This window comes from Pinus tabuliformis, chromosome 6, assembly GCF_031772625.1.
Source record: "Pinus tabuliformis cultivar Carrire ecotype Pingquan chromosome 6, CPIR1, whole genome shotgun sequence".
NCBI lineage: Eukaryota > Viridiplantae > Streptophyta > Pinopsida > Pinales > Pinaceae > Pinus > Pinus tabuliformis.
In genome coordinates this window covers 668,202,375-668,210,302 of record NC_142292.1, presented here as the reverse complement: position 1 = coordinate 668,210,302, position 7,928 = coordinate 668,202,375, and positions in this window count along the sequence as shown.

The window sequence follows — 7,928 nt, the reverse complement described above, 5'->3', positions numbered from 1 at the left end:
TCATTCACAGCAACAACGGCTTGACATTGCCACCTCAACAAGCTAGTCATGTCAACAATGTCATGTCAAGTCATGTCATGAGGCCACATCACTACTATGAGCCATGTCTATTGTAAAACGCATGTAATGTAAAGTAGAAGTCAAATGGACACACATGAATATGAAGAGTCATGTCAATTGAAAAGTCATAGGAAGTTGAACAATCATGAGGATAGTCGAAGAGTCACAAGGGTCAACCATCACCCTTGTATATACCCCCTCATTGTATGAGCAAAGGACTTTTCACCTTGGCTCCTCCCACGAAGCATAGAGAGTTTTCAATCAGTTCTTTGAGGAGCAAGGAGTGGCTCCAGTGTCCCACTACTAGGGCTAGTGATGTATGATGTACATATGTGTCTTGGAACTTTTCCTTAATACAGAAGCCTGTTCAAGCCAACACGATTTCATGCATGTCTTGTCAATGTTTTCAAGACTATTCTTTCAACATTTCTAATTCATGTTTGTTTCACATGTACTATGATAGTTGAATTATTTCGGTTGTTTTAGTGCTTACCTTGTTGGGAATGTGCTGTATTGGTTATCACTGTTGTCTCATCCTTGTGGACTACTCCGCAGGATACTAGACAGACCTTCCTTGTTACTGGTTATAACGACTGTCACATCCATTGTGGACTACTCTGCTGGATGGTGGATGGGTCTTCCCTTGTACTTTGGTTTTAATGGTTGCCACGTCCGCTGTGGACTATTCCGCTGGATGCTGGACAGACCTTCTTGGTTCGCGTGTGTCTCTTCCTAGGTGGTACTATTACCTCTCACTTAGAGGCTCACTTTTCTCCCCCCTTTTGCAGTAAGAGAACCTTGACACAGTTACATTACGCACTCACCAGGCACACTTACCTTGTTGTTTGAAGATACCAGCGTAACACTCTCATGTGCTAACAGCTAGAGCCAAGGCAGATCTCTAAGTATATGGAAACTGGGCCTTTATACCGGATGGGACTCCTACACCAAATGGTGTGAGGTCTAGTTGGGACTTCATATCAAGGAGATCCCCTTGGTTGACGGATTTCTAGCACCGTCAACAAAATGGCACTAGAAGGAGGGCTAGACGAGAGGTTGTGCCCATAGAGTTTGGTTTGAATATCTTATTTTGGAATGGCTCTTCCCGAAATCACAATCCCAAGATTTTTTTCTAAAGGGCTTAATTGTACCATCCCTGTGGAAGTTATTCATGAGTTGTCCGGACTTGAGTTCAATGGTGAGGGTGAATCAACTTTTCATGAACATCTGTTTCAAGTTATCTATCTTTGTCTTTGTTACAAAGTAGGTTCCGAAGATGTCATGGCTAGATTACTCACCCTCACATTCGAAAGTTATGTCAAACAATGGTGTCATACATTACCCATTGCTTCTATCCATTCGCTCGCGCAGCTTACCAAGATGTTGTATAAAGCTTTCAATAAATATAACCACCAAGATGTCTGTGAAAGAATCTGCGTTTAAGAATGAAGCTTGATGAATCATTTGAGAATTTTGTGGATCGGTTCCTTCACCTTTGTTGCGAAATTCCTGAAAAAAATTGAACTCGCATTTCTTGAGAGAAGAGTTTAAACGCTTAGTTCATGTCTCCCTATACGGTGAGCCTGAACCTTCTATTTTCACTTCTTCCCCAACTGTTGCGGATCATGAGGCACCTCAGATTGCAGAGGAGGAGCCTACTATGGTACTACCTCGTTTGTTCCTTGTCCTCCTCTGTTTCGGGTCCCGATGTGCATGCCTCCTTGCGGTGATCATGAAACCGGGAAATCTGCGAATCAAATCTCTAGCCCATCTTCTCATTCGTCTCCCGCTTCAATGGAGGAAATTCCATAATGGCTCAGGAAGCCTACAACAAAGACTCACTCCTCCATTCTGCAAGATGATGTCACCGTTTGCAACTCTAATCTCAAGACTGACCCGAATTTTTGTTATCCTCTATCTTCTTCACATCATGACTCGCTTGATCAATCTGCTTCACTAGCTAGTTTTTCACATTCTCTTGATTCTCAAGCTGCTGGCTCAAATTGCGATCAGGTACAAAGCAATCTCATCACGTAGGTAAAGGAGCAGAAAGGTGAGGACACTTTCAATTTTTCCTCTTTGTTTCAAAATTGTCTGCATCAAAACAATGAGTTTCCATTCTTGAACGATTCTCAATCTTCTAATCTCAGTGGAAAATCTAGTACAATCAATTCTTTCGATCAACCCCAGGACTTGGGCAGTCATCATTCCAATGCTTTTGTATACCGTGACGGATGCCCAAGCACATCAAATGATATTTTGGTTCCTCATGAAGATTTTAATTTCAATCTAGAATTTACTTCAGTCAAAGAAGATGTTCCTATTGAGACTTCCCCTTCACCTCACTTTCCCTTGTGTCCTACCATTCGCAACATGTCCACTTGTAACGGAGATACTCCATGTTCTCTTTCTTCTTCATCTAATGAGTTATATCCTCGATTGACACAAGGCAATGAGGCTACCCATAATGAAAGTGAAAACAGTCAAATCACAGAGAAATCTTCCCACCCCTCATCATCTCTTCTTTTGCATGAAGACAACTCTTCAAATCAGCTTGCTTATGAGATATCACCAATGCATTTATCTTTTACTATCAGAAGATCCTCTTTAACTTAGTAATCTGGCTATTGTTGAAGCTGAAAAATCTAGTGAAACCTGTGACAAAGATGGCTTCCATCCGAAGAGAATTTTTGAAATTAGCAACAACAACCACCCTCAAACCACACATGATCTGGTTCAAGCTTCAAAATGTGATTCTACAATTCTGGAAAGTTTTGAGACCTTCCAGGGAGTCAAGGCACTTCAACTTCTATTGATGGTTATGACAGGATCTTTTGACTCTGGTAAGCCCCCTGAACTAAATTAGATCTGGTTTCTCTCATGCAATCCGTCTACCTGCATGGTTTCATGCGATGTGGATTCCCGTGTAAAAAATGTTTGGTTAAAAAATGTTTGGTATTCCAGGTGTGATCTCTCAAATTTTCAAAATTTCACTTATGACCAAATTCACGAATCTGTTGCAGTTCATTCGTCTTCATGCAAACCTCTCACATCAAACTCGGGTTGGGAATGTCCATCTCTCATGAAGTCATGGAATTGTGAAGTTGATCATCTAAAAAACTATCTTTGCCCATAAGAATCATACTTATCGAATTTCTCCCTTAATGGTCAGCTCCTCAGACTCCTTGCGAATCTTGTATTGCAAATTTGTCCTCTCATCACACCAGAAATTTCCATTTGTGATGATGAACGAACAAGTTGGCAGATGGATCAAGTCCTTCTCCATTCACCATGCCTCAACTGGCCTCTTGCATTCATGGTGCTAGCATCCCTTTTAAACTCTTTTGATGACTATGATGCTTGTACAATTTTTCACTAGTTACAAGAAGGTGGTTTGTCATGTCTGGCTCACAAGGAACCTGGTCCAATTGTTCACAACATTCAAAAGATTGTTCAAATTAATTTTTTTGCGTTTAATGCAAAATGGGAATCCAATGCTTAAATTAGCTCATCTAATCATTTATCTATCTTGGGTGACTGTCATTCAACTTATCATTTTCACATGAGCACATCCAATGGCAGTTGTTTCACACTATTTGATCTTCATTGTTCAACATCTTTCTATTCAGATTTCTGTTAAGCAGGTGAGGCACTTCGACCTTTGCTGATGGTTATGGCAAATCCTCATTGTCTTGGCATGACTGCCGAGAATGATCAGATTCATTTTCCCATACAAGATTCCCATTGTGATCCCATCTCTAGAATCAAAAATTCATCCTTTCAAAGATCATGAAGCTTTCCAGACAGACATCATGAATTTTATGATCCAATCGCTGAATTGTTGGAACAATCTTACTTGGCAAACTCTGTTGCAGGCAGCAAGTTTCAATCCTTTCTCACACTTGCTAAGAAGCTCGATGCAGATGAGGACACATCTGCAAGAGGCTTCTGAGGTTTGTTAAAGAATGGTATTCATCAAAAAGGTAAGCATGTGGATTGGGTAAAAGTAGTGGTTGTGACACATATTTCTACCCATAGGCAAGACCTTCCTTTCCTTGTGCAAGTTTTTCAAGTTTTCATATCTTATGTTGCACATCACTTTTTATCTGTTTTAATCGTTCATATCTTTGTGGATGCAGGTCGGGAACAATCATAGTGGCTTCAATGGAAATTTCATTTTGCGTGACCCTGACCTTCTAGCTATTAGGTTATGAGTAGGATTAGTTGCATCTTAGTTTTCCCTTCCTTGCACTCATCTTTCACTCACTCCCTATAGTTCGTCCTTGTTTTCTTATTCTGGTTCTACATCATGTTTGCTTTAGTCATTTTGTTCTCTTCCTTTTGATTTTGTTTCCTGGTTGTATGTCTTCTTTATTTTTCTTTGTTTCCTTCCTTGTTGATTTTTCCTTTTGTTCCCATTATGCGAATAAGTGTTGTGCCTTACTGCATTGTGGCTTCTGAATGTGTATGTGGCTGAAGTCCAAAGAGTCTTGTGACATTTCAACATTTGGCCAGTCCTGTGTCCGGCTTCTTTGTAATTGGTTGTATCTTTTGGCTGATGAAGTCCTAATGAAAAATATGATCTATCTGTAAGGAGAGCTTTGGTCCAATCACGAACCTGTGTCCAGTCTGGGAACCTCATGCCTATACTCAGTTTTCTACTTTGGTTTTCAAGCTTATCCAACTAGTAGAAATGGAGAAGGGGAAATCTAAACGAGCAAACCTGAATCAGAGGTCCTTATATGCTTCTCTAAAGGAAAAACCTCCCTTGCTCTCAATAAGTCGGGATCCCTCTTCTGCCCCAAAAATAAATAAGTTCGGATGCACAGTTCTCTTTCAAAAAATAAATAAAGGCAAAAGAAGAGAAAGTCTTCTTGCATAGAGAGGTGAAGCAGGCAACTCCACCGGGGTACTGTCTAGGCTCGCTAGCAGTGGAGCAATACTTGTGTTCCTGCGTGACTCCGCCGGGGTATGTTGATTTCTAGTAGCATCAGATGTGCTCTAAGCCTCAAAATTTGCAAGGAGGCTTGGACACATGAATTCCACAATACCTAGAAATTGTTTTGGAAAATTTCACCTTGAGACAATTTTATTAAAATAATTAATTATTTTTAATGGGTGCCTAAGTCTAAACTTAGGAAATTAAAATAATTAAAGGCTATTAATCTAACTATGGGTGAAACTTCTAGAAGAAGACAAGGATCAAGCCAAAATGATCTAAGCCATTAATTAGAGTCTAATCTGGGTGGTTGGTTCTCAACGATAAGATTATAAAAAGAGGCTTGTTGGCATTTGGAAAATACATCAAGTGGGAGATCAACAATCAAATTTCTGAAGCAGCACAGTAGTTGCCAGAGAGAAGTTCGAAGTGATTTCTTGCAGAGAGGGGTAGGGATAGTTCCAGTTGGAGATTTTTCTTGATCCGGGAATACTCAGCAGAGGAGGCAGAGAGAGATCCAACAGAGGTAGTGCTAAGCCAAAGAGGCTGACGCAGGGCCACGCAGAGGCAACACAAAACCTCAGAGGGTTGGAGAATCCATTTCTAGTGCCAAAAGAACGGGTGTGAGACCGGGAGGGCAGAAGTCGAAGTCTCAGAGGAAAATTGATCAAGCCGAGTAGAGTGACGTAGACCATAGTAGCTGTAACGCAGGGCCTACGCAATGATTGCATAGAGACTACGCAGAGGTAGCCAGTGGCTGGATCAGCTAGAATCTCCAGTGATAGTGTGAGGTAATCTCACTTACCTCTCTGTCAATAATATTCTCTGTACTAGATAGCCAGCAAGGCATCCAGAGATTGTATTCAGAAAAACTACTGCTTAATAATACAAACCTTCAGCTGCTGCATCGGTTTTCTCGCATTGGATTTTTCTGGGGACATTTGTCCAAAAATAACGGTGTCATTGTGTTGTGTATTTCTTTCTTTCTCAATTTCTTGTTTCCACATATTATTTAAAGTTATGAAGGTTGCAGTTGTATTTACTTCAATATTTACAGTAGAACATAGTAAATAACTTGCATGGATTAACAAGTAGAAGAGGTAATATCAGTTTGATGCAATAAGGATTCCAGTCTAGGAATTTTCACAGGGTATTGTCCAGGCTTGCTGGCAGTGGAGCAACACCAGGGATGAAAAACTATACTTTGAAAATCTTAAGTTTGCAAGCTAAACTACCCTTCCCAATTAGAAACACTGTGATCTAGCTGAAACTTATGTTGTGTTCAAATTGAGAGGGTACAAAGGGGACCATCTTTGCCCATGGGGTAAGTGGGAAAGCCAAAGTAATCTGCACGATGAATCAATACTCCCTAAAGGACCAAGGCCCTACACTAAAATGAACCAAGACAGAGAAGTTGGTTGTTCAACTAGTGTGTCGCCAAGTGTTGTAGCGGCTGCAACACCCTCCAAAATTTTGGCCTAAACTTAAATTTAAGATCCTACTATGTGATCGATCGTTCCTTAGTCACTTACAGGTAAGATGATGATCTCAATATCCTCTCTTTGATCTTAAGAGTCGTTCACGCTTTTATATTTATATAGTAAGTGTCATCTTTGGGCATGGGGATTATCGCTTGTCATGCAAAGGGAAGTTTTTCTTGCTTCAAGGGGAAATCTTTGTGACAATGAGTTGTCCTCACCACATAGACATGTTTCGCACTCATCTCGCGCACTCTTGCACAAGTGTCGCCTTTATCCTCTCAAATTCTATCATCGGAGCCGCACTTGTCGTAAGCTACCAGAAAGGTTATTGCATTGAGCGAAGTATGTTTTTATATGTTATGGATGGTCTATGTTGTATCACTAAGTGTTCAAGTGTGTGATCATAGTTAAGTTTTACCATTGTTCCATCGGTTCCACTGATCCCACACTTAACCAAACTGGAGTTTCCCTAGCGACCTAGCCTCATCTAGCATTCTTGAACTGCGCACTTCGCATCTGCAACCCTCAAGCTTTTCCCTTGCCTGCTAGAATCACACAATGCGTAGAAATTCCGGCCTCCCTTGGCATCCAAAACTGCACAGTGGCTTCCTCCAGTGTCCTTCCCTTAGCCGGAACCAGCCATCTCCAAAAACTGCGTAGTTTTGCCCTTCAGGCATCTCGGCTGCCCAGTCTACCTTGCATCCTAAAACTGCGTAGATGTGTCCTCCCAGGGCCTCATCCCGCAGCTGTCACTACCCACTGAAACTACGCAATTGTGTCTCTCAGTGCCCGCGAAGAAAGATGACATGCTAGATGACTCTCAAGGAGTTCAGGAGAAAGATAAGTAGACCAAGGAACACAAGTTATGATAGAAGATCGGGACCGCATGAAGACTCCATCTAATGCATAACCCTTCGGAGGGTAGGTATGGAAAACAAAGCACATATTTTGAAATATGCCTCTTAGTGTAGCTTGAAGGACTGCTTATCATTGTCATATCATTATGTCTTCAATGACATGCATGGTTGCAAGCACTGAAATTCATTCCATGTGTTTCCTCTAGGTGTCTTGCTCCCTTTCGCTTGTTGGATCAATTGTCGTCTTTTGGCATAGCGGTTGTTATGTCATGTTTGCGAGCCTTTCTGGGGACGACGAAGGTTGGTCTTTGTGTATACCAATTGTCCTAGCCATGTAAACACTTGTCACACTCATACACAAAGTTTTAAGCACTGTCGCACAAGTGTTGTCACAATCGTCCTAAGGTTTATCTCAAGTATCGTACTTGCCGCTTTTAGTTCTAGACAGTCTCACAAAGGGTAATGCTTTGTCTTGTTGTTCTGATGGTCTATGTTGTCGTGTCATCCAAGTACGCTAAGTGTGTGACCACAATGTGAAGTTCCTCACAAGTTCATTTGCCTCCCACACTTAGCCATTTTCCTGAAAATCCT